This window comes from Acomys russatus, chromosome 8 (assembly GCF_903995435.1).
Source record: "Acomys russatus chromosome 8, mAcoRus1.1, whole genome shotgun sequence".
Taxonomy (NCBI): Eukaryota; Metazoa; Chordata; class Mammalia; order Rodentia; family Muridae; genus Acomys; species Acomys russatus.
The window spans coordinates 19778817-19795468 of record NC_067144.1 but is presented as its reverse complement, the minus strand read 5'-3'; the positions used below and the strand labels follow the sequence as shown (position 1 = coordinate 19795468).

The 16652-nt window shown below is 50.7% G+C and overlaps 1 protein-coding gene across 1 annotated transcript in view; it reads left to right on the top strand.

The window, feature by feature from the left end:
• Positions 1-16652, top strand: part of Pdia5 (protein disulfide isomerase family A member 5) — a 96617-nt gene that overhangs the window by 14197 nt on the left and 65768 nt on the right. The window lies entirely within an intron of this gene.

Here is a 16652-nt window from a genome sequence, read left to right as displayed (position 1 = left end):
ACGAGAACTTTGGATCTGAAGTTGATGGAATCTGCAGGCGTGTCAGCTGCAGGTTTGTAGGGCCAACTCTGGATCAGGGCCGGGAGTTTCAGGCCAGCAGGCTCAGTCATCCCTCAGCTCTCTTTGCTCTTTATTTGTTGCCTTTTGTATCCCTGATGTTTTTTTTTTTTGTTTTTTTAAAGAGTTTTTTACAGCTTGAATTTTTATTTGTTTTTTCTTTCTTTGTTATTTAATTAATTTATTCAGATTACATCTCAATTGTTATCCCTTTACTTGTTTTTGTTTTTTGTTTTTTTGTTTTTTTTGGTTTTACGCTTAAAAATAACTTTTAAAATTAGAAAATTACATTTATTTATTTGGTGTGTGTGTGCGCGCGCCATGTGTATGTGTGGAGGTCAGAGGGGTAACTTCTGGGTGTTGATTCTCTTCTTCTCCCACTGGGGTTCTGCATACTGAACCTAGGCGTCAGGCTTGATCACAGGCTCCTTTACCCACTGAGCCATCTCTCTGACTCTGGTTATTTCTGTTTGTTTTGACAGAATCATGCTGTGTTGTCCAGGGTGGCTTCTAACCCTCAGTCCTGCCTCAGCTTCCCAAGTAGGGGAATTGCAGATGTGAGCCATCACACCCAAGCTACAGTTTGAGTTTTGGTGTTTCCAGTCGGTGTTTTTTAGCAGGTCATTGTCCCGCCCTGCCCCATTACCAGTGATGTTAACATTAGTCCCATACTTAACTAGGGACCTCTGCCAGGTTTTCGCCACTGTAAAGTTGAATTTCTTGCCTGGGAGACTCTCTGAGTGATGCTTCTATAATGTAGTGGTAATTTCTTTATTTCTTTTTTTCAGTTTTTTGAGATGGGGTTGCTCTGTGTAGCCTTGGCTGTGTAGACCTCGAACTCAGAGATCTGCTTCCAAAGTGCTGGGATTAGAAGCATGTGCCGCTGTGCCCGGTGTCATTTTTTTCTTTAAATATTGAAACCAAACATTTTTATTGGGTTAAGTTTTAACATAGATAAAGAAGCATGCAAGGGCAAATGTTGCTTAGGTATGATTCATTCCCTGCCAAAAAAAAATTTTTTTTGAGTGTCATATTTCTTTAATGCTTATAGCTGTGGTCATGTCATAAGTATTTCAATTCTTTTTTTATTTTCTTTTTTTAACTTAACCTCTAGGCACATGTTTTTGCATTGCACATCATTCCTCCATGCCAGCGTGTGCAGCCGTTTCCTGCTGTGGGTGTTTGGGTTGTTTGCATGCATTTGACCCTTGTTGATGGGGTTGTATAAATCCTATCTGTGCCAGAAGCTCTGCCCACTCCCTCAGGACAGCTCCTCAGAAGTGGATCCACCGGGTCAAAGGCCGGGTCAAAGGGCATGCATGCTTTCAAGAGACCTGCTACCTCATGCCAAGCAGCTTGCCAGGAAAATTGGATGTGTTTGGTTCCTGCCAGTGCTGTGACAGTTGGGCTCCGTATTTTAAGAGATTCGTTAATGGTGCCCCAGCCCTTTTCTCTCTTTTTCAATTCTGGCCCACCAGCAAAGAGTTGTGTGATTAATTTCCTGCGTTCTGAGTGATGGAAGCAGGGGTGCTTATTTCCAAAAATAAATCTCCATGCCAGGGAGTGCATTATTTTTTCAGGTGGCACGGCTCTCCTGTCACGTCTCAGGAAGATCCTCCGATGTGAGGGGTGACTTGAGATCACATGTGAGGACTTTGGGGGTGTTTAACCTAGGGTCCTTAGAGGGGATGATGGTCTTCAGTATGGGATGGCTGTTGATGGTCTGGGTGGCAGGGGTGTGGGTGTGGGAAGAGCTTAAAGCTTCCATGATTAATATTGTTCAGGGTGACACAGGCAGTCCAAGGGACATGGACTTCCAGGAGGATGTTCACGAGGTGAGTTTCTGTAGTAGTGTTGAGTTTCTGTAGTAGTGTTCTGTCTCGCCCACCTTGCTCGGAACCTTGCTGGAAAAGGGCCAGATAGGGAAGCCGCAGAGGTCCCACGTGATGATCAGGTGTAGGGAGTGGAGCTGTTCAGAGATGCTCAGTGAAAGGCCGATGGCCAGGAGGCTCACAGGCTCGTGGGTCCCTCCACAGTCCGGTGGGACCCTCCTTCTTCATAAGCACTCCATCTGAAGTAGGGTACAGAATTTGGCATCTGAGTGCTTCTGAGAGCAGGTGTGTGTGTTTTCTTGTTGAAGCTACTATCTAATTAGGTGCTCAGACCCATTTGTATGTGTGTGTGTGTGTGTGTGTGTGTGTGTGTGTGTGTGTGTGTGTGTGTGAAGGTCTAGATTGACTCGTGTTGAAGCCTGGAGAGGGATAGTCTCTGTGTGGGGAACCAAACATCTTCTAGAATGTTAACTAGGACTCCTTAGCAAGTCTGTCCCTCTCATCTCAGCATGGCTGCTTGAGTTCCAGTCATCTTTATGTAACTCCAGGCAAGGAGGAGGAGGAGACTTAAGAAGACTCCTGCCAAGCCAGGCATAGTGGTACATAAGTTCAAGGCCGACCTGAGCCTGATCTCCATAGAGAGTTCTAGCCCTGCCAGGACTACAAAGACAGACCCTGTCTCAAAACAAATGACCCCTTTTAGATATCTGCTAAGGACTGTCCTTTTTTTTTAATGAAAAATTTAAGAGGATTTCCCCCCCTATGCATTGTTGTCATGTCTGTGTGAGGGTGTTGAATCCCCAGGAACTGGAGTTACAGACAGTTGTGAACTGCCATGTGGATGCTGGGAATTGAGCGCAGGTCCTCTGGAGGAACAGCCAATGTTCTTAACCACAGAGCCATCTCTCCAACCCCAAGGAATGTCCTTTATGCCACATAATACTTATGCTTACTGTCTGTGGGCTGGGTGACCATAGCCAAATGGTCACACTTGGTGCCGGGGCGTGGGTGGGTGGGGGGATTTGAGGCAAGGCTTTCATTGCAGTGGCCACAAGCCCCGGGAAGCCAGCCGCCTCTCTAGAAGGCGATCCTGAGCCGGGCCTTTAATCCCAGCACTCGGGAGGCAGAGGCAGGTGGATCGCTGTGAGGTTAGGCCAGCCTGGTCTACAAAGTGAGTCCAGGATGGCCAAGGCTATATAGAGAAACCCTGTCTCGAAAAAACCAAAAAAAAAAAGAAGGCGATCTTGCCTTCCGGGGCATCACAAGATTAGGTGTGTCGAATGCTACCATTGGGAAGAACTTCAGAAATCGTCTTTTAGCCCTTCCGTTTCCAGAGAAGGACACAGGCTGAGGCGAGATGACCTACTTACCATGGTCACTCAGCCAGTATCTGACAAGGTTGGTACCAACTCTCAGTCGGGACCCTACTGGCCTTCCCAGGTGTGGGCTTTGAACTCTCAGCCTGTTGTCTGACATCCAGCTCAGACCTTTGTCTCTTTCACCCCTCAGTCCCTTTACCACTGGTTTCTTCAGTGTCTAGACTTCCAGATTCTGACATTTCAAAGCTATTTTGAGCAAAATGTGGGTTAAACTAAATTAAACTGGTTTCTTCACAGCTCTCAACACAAGAAGGGGGGCTTTACTCAGGTGACAGAGGGGAAAGGCTAGAGCCCCACCTCCACCCTTCCTCCTAAATGTTAAACTTCTGTCCCCAAATCTTCCTTCTTCTGCAAGCTGCTTTTACATAATTACTGTCTCTAGCTCTGGGACTCGCAGAGGAGGGTGAATCTGTAATGACAGCGACTGCCAGTTACAGAGAACGGAGTGGGTGCTGGCACATGCCCCGGAGACAGCATTTTCCCCCCCTAGGTGTGTAAAATGGTGGCACTGCCCGGCGGCTCAGTGGAGAGAAATGCTGTGAGATGGGGACTGGGCACTAGGCAGGGTGAAGTGGAGAGGGAGGCTTGGCACTTAGCACATGGCCCCTGCTGGGGACAAACCAGGGTCGCTGCCTCCTGTAGAGCGTCTATACCCTTGGACTTGTAGAAAGCAGGGTATCAGTGTAAACACCTGCTTTGCCTTCCTGGCTATTCTGGTTCTAGGAAGTGGCTTCTTTTTTCCTTTGTGGCCGGTTAGGCCAGAGGCCTGGGTGTGGAAAGAGGCAGTGGAAAGAGGCGTATTGCTCTGGGAGAATGCCCTGAACAATTTGAAGCCCTGGCCCAACTGCTTATCTGCTACATGTCTTTGGTGGCCTGACTGGTTCTCCTTTACCTTCTGTAGAAGGACACAAGTACCCACCTGCTGGGTCATCCTAGCTGTAAACTGGTCACCCAAGCACACGCGTGCTCGCTCACGGACCTGGCAGGGTTCTAAATGTGCTGTGTGACCTCTACAGCAGGTCGCTGCGCAGATGGCTAAAGACGCCAGGTTTTCTGGTGTTGAATGTGCGTACGTGTGCATGCCTTCCTGCCTGGACCTGTGGCTCTGCCTGATTGCAGGCCAGGCCTCCGGGAGGAAGAGGTGGCCCCCGGTTGCTGTTGTCCTTGCTCGCTAATAGTACTCAGAGGTAATTAGCAGTTGTTAAGCGCTTCCGTCTGCCAAGTATTGCATTAGGTTCATGTCCTCCTCCTCCTCCTTCTCCCTCATTTAATAATGAGCCAAGCCACCAGGTGAGCATGGATGCTATCCTCTGTCCTTCTGGGTTGAGAGGTGACACTCAGCACTCTAGTATCAAGCCTGGGGTCTCGTGGCAACTGGATTCATGCCATGTCTGTCTGACCCCCAGAGTCACTGCTCTTTCCAGGGTATCTAAAAGATGCCAAAGGGAGGGAGATGGAGGGGAATCCCAGACACGGATGACCTGTGTGGTGGGAGATAAGTGTCCATATAGCTACAGAGAGCCATAGCAGACAAAGAAGGAATTTATTTGGTCATCCTGCACGTTAGCCAGCTATGCTAGGATGAGGTTTGACAGGGTCCCAAAGAAAGCCTTGCATTCTGCTGAAGGGGATAGGTAGTGGTGGGAGGAACTGGTGATTAGAGCAGGGTGGTTCTCTGATGGAGTAGAGTCACGTTTTTCTGGTACAAGCAGAATCTGGTGTTGGGTGTGGGTCTCCTTTGTAGTAGAAAGGGGGACCGCTGATCTCCATCAGGTTGTACCTGGGAAGTATTTTATGGGTCTCTTCCCCGGGAGAGTAAGTTATGAGCAAAGATATTTTCTCCCCTATTGCTTTGCAGTTCTTCCCCTTCCTCCCCTCCCCCTCCCCACCCCCTACCTCCCTGCCCCCCCTACCTCCCCACCCCCACAGAGTTTCTCTATGTAGCCTTGGCTGTCCTGGACTAGTGCTGTAGACCAAGCTAGCCTTGAACTCACAGCAATCCTCCTGCCTCTGCCTCCCAAGTGCTGGGATTACAGGGGTGCGCCACCACACCTGGCTGCTCAGGAGTTCTTGGCTGCCAGTATAAAGGCTAGCCAAGCACAGGAACTGTTCAGTGGCTGGGTTTGGGAACATTCCAGTACCGCCTTTTCCTCCCCGGGGCATGGCTGAGGAGCAGATAATCTGCACACCATTAACACCACCCCTGTTGTGGCTGTAGTTACTGTTGTCAGGCTGGCTTGTGAGATGTGACTTAAGGAGTAGAGTCCACTGGTGGCTCTGGGTGAGGCGCTTCAGGCCCACTGCACCTTCAAGTCAAGGGAAGGAAGGAGCCTGCTGGAAAGGTTAACAGAGGGAGCAGAGGAGAAAATGGGATGTTAAGTGGCTGGAGGGAAGGGGCCCTTATAGGGCAGGAGGCAGGCTTCTCTCCTGGCTGCCTATGTGGGTGCTTGTGAGGGTGAGGTCTTGGGCCCACACAGACCTTCCAGACCTTTCTTCTTAGATGTCTTAGCTTGTGCCACATCTCCCTGTATTCTCTCTGGTGCGGCCATTCTGGTTGGGTTTTTTCCTCTCTCTGTCAGGCCTTCAAATCTTGTCCCTTGGCAAATCCTGAGTCTTCTGTGTCCACAGACACATGTTCGCCACATCGTTCCTTATCCAGCTCTGCACTGGGTAGAGTTGCTCAGTACCCCGGCATACAGTCCTTCCCTCCAAAATGTCCCCAACTGCCCCGCCCCAGACTGTCGCAGCCTTTGACCTTTCCCAGCCTTCCCCTTTCCCAGCCTTTCCCCACTCTCCCCGGCTTGCCTGTCTGTCTCACGCCCAGGCTACCTGTAACACTACCCTTCTTCCTGGGCTGGGCTCTTCTTCCTTGTCTCCTCTCTGGCTCCAGATCCTGGAGACTTCCATTGCCTTGCGGCTCATCCTCTATCTTGGAGAACATGTGTTGTGTTCATGGGGTGCTTTTTCACACATCTGTTGACTACAGTCCCAGAAATCCTAGCCCATTGCCATCTTCTTCAGTCCAAGGGGAAAAGCTGCCTCCACCGCTGGTCCATCCCCCGTACTTGGCTGCACTTCCATGCTTGGAGCCATCTTAGACTTTTCTTTTCTTCCATCCTCACTTCCTGTGAATGGCCATTGGAGATGGCTGCATGGCCCCCTTTTCTCTTACCTGCCCCGTCATCTGGCTGGATTCTCTGCTCTTGCTGCCAGGTGCGGAGACTCTGGGACAATGAGTCAGTTGTCCATCCCAACACGCATTTCATGACCACTGTCAAGTGGTAGGCTGGCAGGGAGCCCACCAACTGCAGCCTTCCTCAGCCCCACCCTGGACGTCCATTGTGCCACAGACTCCCTGGCTTTCATGGCCCTTTCTGGACCTCCTCAAGCCACCAAGGATTCTGTTTGTGACATCTGTAGGCCAGGTGTCATTTGCCATGTTTATTGAGCACTCCTGAGGACAGTCAGGGCACCTTGCCCTTCAAAGCTCTTAAGTAGGGGTAAGGACCCAGTGAAGCTGAGAAAGACAGACGCTTCACAGAGCCGTTTATGCAAGCCTGTTGTAAGGAAGAGGCCAGTGCCAGCCCTAGTTTCTCCTTGTGTGGTGGATTTCAGGCAAAGTCAATTTGCTCAGGGTATTTCCGGAGAAGCTTAATTTTCTACTGTGTCAGTAAACATTGGGCCAGAGGCTTTAGTGGCTGGCTGGAAGGTGGTATGTTTACTCTCAGGAGGCCCATGGTTGGATGAACTAAGGGATCGTCTGGATTTATATAAAGGAAGCCAGGGTATATGGGAGATTGGGATTCCTATGGTTCCAATGATAGACGATAAAGCCACTGAGGCCAGTAATACTTCTACTGCCTGGTAAGGTGCCTGCCAGACCCAGGATGGTTGATCTGGAAGGAGGAGCATCCCTGGCCACTGAAGTTAGATTTCCTGACTGTATTCTCTGAGAATGGAAAGCAGAACAGCAGATCGCCATGTTTCCCCAACACGTTGGCTAGGTTGTTTCCTCCCTCACTGCTGTGTGCACTGAGCCACGGACTTTGAGTATCCAGTGCATAAGCCTCCTTGGGACAATGGGATGACAGGTGATAGTCAAGCAGCTTTGAAGATGGTTTGCACAAAGCAGTGGGTCCTTAGGCATGAGGAAAGAAAAGTCCTGACTCCTCCTGGGAGTTTTCACTCTGAGGAGAAGGAACTCTGATTCTGGTGGAAGAATTCACTGAACCTCACTAGGATGTGGTCCTGTTCTCTCCTTTCTCCGTTGAGCTGGCAGTGGGTATTAGATGCTAAGCTATCTGATGTTCTTAGAATGCTATATGCCTTTGTAGAGCATATTCGAGAAGTTCTCCCATCTGTCATCGCAGTGCCAGCAGGAGGCATTGCCACCCGGCTGGCACGAGTGACTCGCTGGGCCTCTGAAAGGTTGAGTGCTCTTGCTGGGCACCTTAGCTTTTGAGGGGTGAAGCATAGACACAGCTAAAGACATTGGGCTTTGGAGAGGAGGTGTCCCAACTGCCGTGGTACACATCAGAAATTTAGATTACATGTTTCTAGAAGAAATGCAAGCTCCTCTCCATGTGGAAGAGGATAGCAGGGGGCCTCCAGTTGCCTCTGTGTCCATGGCTTTGCTCCATGACCTTTGTCCTTGTAGGAGCTGGTTGCTTTGTAACTTGTCTCAGTTGGAGTTCTATTGCTGTGAAGAGACACCGTGACCATGGCAACTCTTTTAAGGGAACACATTTAATTTGGGACCAGCTTACAGTTCAGAGGTTTAGTCCATATTGTCATGGCGGGAAGCATGGCGGCATGAATGGCAGGATGCAGGCACACACAGCTCCTCCTGTAGAGGAGCTAGCTGTAAGTTCTACATCCAGATCAGCAGGCAGCAGAAAGGGAGGGAGACACTGGGCCTGGCTTAAGCTTCCAGACACCTCGAAGCCCACCCCCCCAGTGACGCACTTCCTCCAACAAGGCCACACCTACTCCAAAAAGCCACACCCCTAACCCTTGCCAAGCAATGCCATTCCCTAATGACCAAGCATTCAAATCTATGATCCTATGGGGGCCATTCCTATTCATGCCACCATACCGGCTTCTTACCATCACCATGGAAACAGATCTTGCCTCTCTCTACGCCCTGTCCTTTTTTTCTTAGGTTTCCTCGCACTCATTCTTTATTTCTTGTCTTGGAAGAGCATGGATTCCCGCAATGAGAAAGAGTGTGTTGGTGGCATCTTAGCACATCTGAAAGAACTTCAGCTGTTGTGGATAGCTCCACCTGATCGACAGGTCCTGTACCTGGGTACACAGGGCCGCACTTCTGAGAACCCTGAAGGCAGCAGTGCTCTCCTGGGTCTACACAGCGAGGAGGCTTTTGTGACTGGTCTGTCATGAGTGGAGCTGCTGTTTTTAGGATTTCTTTTTGTCAGCTTCTGAGCTGGCCTGGGGGATCTACTTTACTACTCTTCGTTACTTCTGTTTTACCTCGATTCCCACTCTGCCTCCAGCTCACTCTTGATCATGTCCAGAGGCACTTGGCATCTCCAATCTCTAAGAGCTTGGGGACATTTGGCTTGGTTTGTTTGTTTCTTATTTTTCGAACACAGGGTTTCTCTGTGTAGCCTTGGCTATAGACCAGGCTGGCCTCGAACTCAGAGATTTACCTGCCTCTGCCTTCCAAGTGCTGGGATTAAAGGTGTGCGCTACTGCCATTGGCCACTTGGCTTGCTTTCTGTTGGCCAGATCTCTGCGATTGTTTGGCTGAATGAGAGAAACTTAGCCTTGTACCTATCCATCCTGTCCTGGATGTTAGAGAGAATGCTTCCCTCTGGGGTCTATCATCAGTGCTTCTGGGTGGGATGGAGTTTTCAGACTGTCATGCTTGGTCCTTGCATGCAGACATCAGTCTTAGTGCTCATTCTTTGGTGGGTGACAGTGCATTATGTACATATACAGTCCAGAGATCCTCACCAGAGTATGTGCAGGGCGTGGGAGAGTTGGGGACTGGAGTAGGCCGAGAGGGACCTCTGGAGGTAAAGAGGTAGGTGTCGTGTTGTAGGAGGGGTTGCTTGCCTCCTCTGTCCTCCAGCAAGAACATGGGTTTTCTTAAGACAGGCCTTGTCAACAATCAGCCATGGAAGGGGTAAGGTGTAGCTGGCATTTGCTACTTTGTGGGTTCTTCCTCTACTGTTTTCTGTCCATTTTCCACCCTTTCAACCCCCTAACACTAGATAAGAGAAAAAGTAGGGTAGGGAGAAAAGGAAAGATCCCTGAATAAAGTCAGGGGTTGGAAAGGGGGCAGCCTTAGCATTAGACTATTTCAGGTGGGTGGGGGGGGGGGCGGCATGGAGTTCCTTGGGGGCAAGTTTGATCTTTGAGTCAAGTTGTCTAATTTCTTCTGGTTGTTGTTTCTTCTTTGAGCACAACAACATAACAATCCATGACCAACAGCAGCCAACAACCCACCATGCCTTTCAGGGTCCTAGCAGGCATATATACCTTCTGAAAAGTCCCCAGAATTCCAAATGTCACACAATCACAGAAACTATCTATGGCTGGCAGGATCACGCTTCTGCCAGAGCACAGGGCAAATCACAGTCAACTGCTACGAAGCAGCCCCATATCCCCACCCTGGGATTAAAATGGAAACCTATTCTTAAAATATGTCTGTGTTTTTAAAGAACTCCAAATCCCCAAAATTGTCACTACAGGAAGAATTTATCAGGCCCTACCATTTACTGCTGAATTGTTGGCTACTGATATATCCTAGGAGATGGGTATTGGGGTCTTCAGATATCCACTTGTGAGCCTACAGTGATCCAAGGGAAAAGCTCTATACCCATGGTCGCAAAGATGTTCTGGTCAAATTTACTGACCCAGGAAATCCAATAAAGGAATGAGAGAGATTTGTGGGAGGAAGGGTTGTCCAGAGATGGTAAGTGGGGTGGGGGTGAGTTAGGGTGGTCAGTATGAATTGTGTACAGGTAGGAAAGAATTTTACGAATTAAAATGTTTTACATTCTAAATAAATAAAAGAATGTGTGTTTTGGGTGGCTCGTCTGTGGGCACCGTGAGTGGGCCAGACGCTAGACTCACGGGCCTCGGCTGCTTGGTCTCTAGGTGGTCCTGCCGACGTGGCTGTCCTCGACAAAGGTCTCCTCGCTCATTGAGAGAATCTCCGACCCTAAAGACCTGAAGAAACTTCTCAGGACCCGCAATAATGTGCTGGTGCTTTACTCGGAGTCTGGTGAGTGGCCTCTCCGGACCTATCAGGGTGCAGAGAGATGGGGAGAGAGGACCCGAGGGGCATTAACAGTCTTCGCTTTCTTTGGAGGCTACACAGGGTATTTGGTTACTTTTGCAGCCTGGGCATCGTATTTCAGTCCCTTCTTATGAGCATTGTATAAGAAGAATGCTTTGGAACCCCTACTACCTAGCCCAACAGAGAGGAATGTGTGTGTGCTGGATGGTCACCTTGGCTCTCTGCCAGCCACAGGCCCAGCCCTGCCAGGACAGGCTTCATGGGAGCTGCAGATTAACTACCAGGCTGGCCTGGGGCCAGCTGAACTGGTCCCAGGCCTGTGGACATTTACCTGAGCCAGTGGTCCTGGCCTTGCCTGACCCCTGGCTGCCCTGCTGTGGGGTGAGATGCAAGACCCGCTTTGGAGCAGATTGTCAAGACTGGATCAGCCACCTGCCACTCCTCTGACCTTGGGCTGGTAAAGGTACAATGGACAGTTTGCTTGGCTCTTGGCAGTGACTTTGGGGAAGGGCAAGTGGCTTGGCTGTCGATGTGGTTCCAGCAGAGTTAAGTGTTTTCTGCTCCTCCTGAGGATGCCAAGTTTTCTATGTCCCGGAGAAGCAGCAGCCAGTGGATGGGCCCACTCTGGGCACAGATCCCTTTGGCAGCTCATCTTCTACACTCATTGGCACTCTGAGCTGATGGATGATTTGGCCGTGTGTCCCTCTCGAAGGCTGTGCCCTCTGAGCACTCACGACATACGGCTGCTCTTGCTACTTGCTGTTTCTAAGGGCCTGGATGTACTTTCACCACGCTTCCTCTTGGGAGCCTAGTGTGTGAGCCTACTATTTTTCTGTGAGTAGGGAAACTGAGGCAAAGGGAATTGGGAAGCTCCATTTCTCTTGCAGTTTGGAGCTTGGGGTAACCCCCTTGTAAATTCCTATGTCCCGGCTGGTTGCTAGTGAAGAAACTCTTTGGGGTAACCCCCTCGTAAAGTGCTGGGTTCTGGTGGTTCTTCTCTGGGACAGGTCCCGTGACAGGGGCTGTTTATGAGACTTTCATTTGCTCTTTGCTACTAGGGAGGCAGACTGTCAGATAGTATCCCATTGATGAATGAGGTCACTGGAGGGAGATAAGAGGGCATGAGCCACTCCTGGTGGCAGAGCAGGTCCCATATGTCATCTCTGCATCTCAGTCCTTCAGTGGCTTACTCTGCAGTGTCACGGCTTTGGAACCAGCACGGGTCTGAGACAGAAGTCTTGTGAAGTTGGAGAGTGGGAAGTTGGGGTTAGTGATGGAGTTGGGGGTCACTAATGGATACTTTGCTTTGCCCTTTCCCTGGCTCTACTTTTGTTCAGTTCATTGGAAGTACAGTGTGCTGGGGGGGAGCCTGAGCAGTGACGTCACTGCTTCCTGCTCCAGCCTCTGGCCTCCAGTGGTTTTCTTTCCCTTTCTCCCATCCTTCCAAGCAGCTCTTCCCTCCCCTTGGTGGGGTACATTTATCTACACCGCCCTTCCCAACCCCAGTGGTGTGCACAGTGTAACAATGGCTTCCCTGCTTCCGTGGCTTTGCTGCCTCCTGCTGCCCTGGCTGGAGTTTCCTGGGAATGCGTCCTTTGATCAACTCTGAGCGATGCTTATTGTTTGCATCCGTGAAAGGCTCAGCGTGCTTTGCACTCACACACAGCTACCATTTCCACCCTGGAAGAGGAGCGCCTCAGAGGCACATAATTCAGATATCATTTTTTGCTTGGCTTTGGGGTATATCATGGGGTTTGGGGCAGGAGAAGGCCGCAGATCACTCTTCATCATCATCTTCCCAGTGGGCCCTTTGAGTGAGCTCACTGGATGGAGGAGATGGCTGTGAGTTTGCCAGGCACAGGGATTGCACACCAGCTGTAAATATGCCACAGTGGCCCCTCACAGCCTGGCAGAGTTGACAAGTGATCCAGGAGCTTGTCCACAGGACCTTGCTGTCCAACAGTAGTTCCCCAGAAGCTCTGTCCAGACACCTGGACATTGGCACCCAGACTGGAGAGGGACTCCTCGTGTTCCCCACCTGACCCCCCACCCTGCCCATTGGTCCAGAGCCCGTGGACACAAATGTGTAATCTTGTGTTCTTTCACAGAGGTAGCAGCTGAGAGTCATCTCAAGCTACTGTCCACTGTGGCCCAGACAGTGAAAGGACAAGCCACCATTTGCTGGGTGGACTGTGGGTAGGTACTGGGGATCCCAGGGTGCACTGGTGGGGGCTGGGTGCATGCTTGGGGCCTCTGGTGGACTGTGGGTATGTACCGGGGATCTCAGGGTGCACTGATGGGGACTGGGTGCATGCTTGGGGCCTCTATGGACTATGGGTATGTATTGGGGATCCCAGGGTACACTGGTGGGGGCTGGGTGCATGCTTGGGGCCTCTGTGGACTGTGGGTATGTACTGGGGATCCCAGGGTGCACTGGGGGGGACTGGGTGCATGCTTGGGGCCTCTCGTGGCTGGGGCAGAAGAGAAAGTACGATGGAGAGCTCCCCCAAGATAACATGGGGGTCACTTCAGCCTTGTAGAAGGAAGGGTTGATTCCTTGCTCCTGTCTTCCTATTCTCTGGTCCTCCTTTTTCTCATCTTCCTGGAGCTCTCTTTCTCTCATGTCCTGTGTCTTGCTTATCTTCTCAGAGGGCAGTAGGGCAGTGGGAGTCTTCCATATTGGAAGAGGGGAGCTTTGATTCCAGACACAGGTGATTTTCAGGGCCCCTCAGTTGGCTTGTGATAGGTCTGCAGCAATAGGTATGAGCTGTAAGCTTCCCTTCAGTCCAGGCCCTTCTCACTCCTACAGCATAAACAATGTAGGTAGCTGGCCACCAGACTAGACCACCTCGGCCCGGAGGCTGGCACAGGCCTACGCCAGTGAAGTGAATTTGTGAGCCCTACGCAAGAGTGACCTTCCTGTTCTGTCTGAGTCCTAAATGACTGATGGAAGTGGATATTCACTGATTCTTTTAAGCTGCAGAGGAGGGGGGGAGAGAGAGAGAGAGAGAGAGAGAGAGAGAGAGAGAGAGAGAGAGAAGAGAGAGAGAGAGAATAGCACAGCAGCAGTCATGTATCGAGTGTGTACATGTATGTGTGTGGATGCATGTGTTTAGCCTCATGTCTCCACTGGCTGCGCAGAAAAGACTTCTCACTGGGTGGCTCCTGAGGTCTTAGCCATTGGTTGACTACAGTTTATAGTTGGCTTGACAGCACCTCTATCTTTCAGGTGTGTCCGTCACCCCCATTTTACCAGCAGTGCTCTAGGTAACTGTGCAAATGACAGAAATCTATCAGAGGAGACAAGACACTTGGGAATTTCCATACCCAAAGATGACAACAGTGTTGCCAGGCTGATGGGAGCCTTATTGTAGGGCATCCTTAAGAGGTTTACAGATGCCAGGAGCAAGCAGAGGAGCTTTGATGTAGTGGCTGTTCTTGCCAGGGTCTATCCATTAGCTTTTACTTTTACCACACATGTGCTTTGAGGATTCGCAGATGAATAAATAGCTGCGCCTTCTAAGAGCTCAGCTTGTGAGGAAGAAGTGGACGCACAAGCCAGGCTTATGCCGCCAAGAGAGGAGCCCTGTAAACAAGCTCCATATCCAAGATGCAGTCAGTATATGAGCCCCAGAAAGATCAAGAAAACCTTTGCAGAAGCAGTGAAGTTCAAGGAGGAGGGACAAAGCCTTGAGATGATCATACACTCATAGCGCCCTGGCTTTCCCTGCCAGGGCTTCCTGTAGCGTGGCTCCCAAGCACTGTTTGTGGGGATGAGTGTCCTGCTTCTAGAGGGGCTATGGAACTTCCAGAGCAGAATGCTTGAGCTAGTGGGGCTGGGGGTCAGTAGGCACTGGGGATGGGCTTAAGAGATTAGGAAAAAATTGCAGTCTTGGTGACTCAGATAAGAGCCAACGGGAGCATCCTGTGAATCTAGTATGCCAGAATTAAACTCCAGGCGGAGGTAGGTCAGGGCTTAGAAAAGGCACCTTGTTCAAGAGGCAAGACTGGTCCTCTGCGCTTATCAGATTTATCCTGGTAAGAGGAAGTACAATCTCAGTTGTTAAAAGGCTTAAAAATAGCTTAGCCAAGTAGGTAGATTATGACAAAGCCTGGGTATCCGGGTCTAGTTTGGGAGTGGGGGTTAAGTCCTGCCCCACTGGCTTTTCCCATAGCAGCCCAAGGGTTGTGATCCCTGTAAGCCACCTTGAGTGGTAGGACAACCCAAGGGACGAGCCGGCTTCCGCCCTTCTGCCTGCTCATTCGGCTTCAGAACGTATCCTGTGAATTCCATGGGAGCCTAGAAGTCAGCTTTGTCCCACGTGCAACCTGTCTGTGTCCTTGTGTTTGGGGATGAGACCCTCCCGGTTACTTACTGGCAGAAGGTGTTTTGGGGTGGCTTTCTGGTGCTGTCTGCTGAGGGGGGAGGAGGCAGCCAGGAGCGAGCGTTGTTCTTTTCACTCACTGCTCTGAAGCAGCAGATAGTCAGCCAGCCACTCTGCAGCAAGTTTTGCTGAGGTTCCCCTCTCAGTGTCTCTAGCTAGATGGTCTTGCCTTGGCTCTGGGGAAGGAGCCCCACCCTCCCCATCCCCCCAAGAGCATATTGGGTCAGGGGAGGGGGTCAGCCCGAGTCCATAACATGCTCTGCTCTGCTCTTCAGCAGTGTGAGGTGACACACACCTGTAAACCCAGGACTTGGGAGGCTGAGACAGGAGCAGGGTGAACGACAGGCCAGGCATGGAGTGGGGTGGATTTTCAGTACAACTACAGGGCAAGGGACCTGGCTTTGAGTTCCAACTGTGGCACCTTTGCTGCAAATCACCACCTCTTCCAGGACCACGTGTGAAACGTGTAGTAGGACCTTCCAACTGCTCTCATCCCAAAATTATCTGGCTCTTTCCCTGCCCTTTCCTCATGCACACCTGCTGATCTCCACGTGCCCTCTGTTGGCTTTTTTTTTTTCTAGTCCCTGGCCACCATTCGAGCACGTGGGTTCTTCTGTCAGTGGATTCGTCAGTTCTCCCTTCTCCCCTCCCTCCTAGCTCCTGGCACCACAGCGGCTTGGTAGGCTGGGGGAGGCTGTGCACCGGGTCACATGTGAGGGCGTTGGTAGCTCCCCAGTGCTCTGGGGCCTGGTGTGGCACTGGGCTGGGGCCTGGTGTGGCACTGCCATCTAGGAGGTCAAGCTGGAGCCAGCGACAGACACTGCGCCTGGCACACTAATTCTGTGGGCAGGCTGTTCCCTCAGCTGCTGGCTACTTGCTTTCCCTGGAGCGTATGGCTACTGCCTAACCATATTCCCTTCCTCCCCTTTCCCACCTGTTTAATTTCCCGGAAGTAGTAATCCGGGATGCAGGATTTCGGGCCTGCCAGGACAGGTGGGATTATTTTGAAGTCTTACATTTTGCTTATTTGAACTTTTATTTCCACCTTCTTGCCTAAGCAGGGTAAATGTTCCTTCCGATGGGAGAAAATAGACTCCCATAAGAAGTACCATGCTTGTTTTGTGACTTCAGATATCTCCTGGCATGTGGCATGCATTTGGGGACTCAGTTCCAACTGAGAGCAAAGCCTTAGACCAATGGCTCTGAGCCTTCCTAATACTGGGACCCTTTAATGTGGTTCCTCACATTGGGGTGACCCACCCCAACCATAAAATTATTTTCATTGCTACTTCATAACTGTAAGTTTCCTACTGTTATCAATTCGTACTGTAAACACATGTGACACGTAGGATATCTGATATATGGGAGCCACAGATTGAGAGCTGCTGCCTTAGGTGGTCCAGATGCTGTCTGGACAGGTATGTGAAGAGGGGGCCTTGTGCCACCTGGGAGGAGCAGCTACCCTCCTCTCAGTGCATCATCCGGCTCCTAATACCTCATTGCCTACATCCAGAGGTAGCACCAAGGAGACCAGCCAGCCAATCAGAGACTGTTCTTGTAGCATCCCTCCACGGGAAAGTTCTCTTTCGTACCCAGGTCTTCTACGCTTAAGGTTGAATGGCTCCGAGGCTGCTCTCCAGCTGTTCTCTCATTGCACCGTCCAGCCACATCTTGCTCTTGTTTGGCACCTCACAGGGACTCTCATCTTACCCTGCCCTTTGCAGCTCAGGCT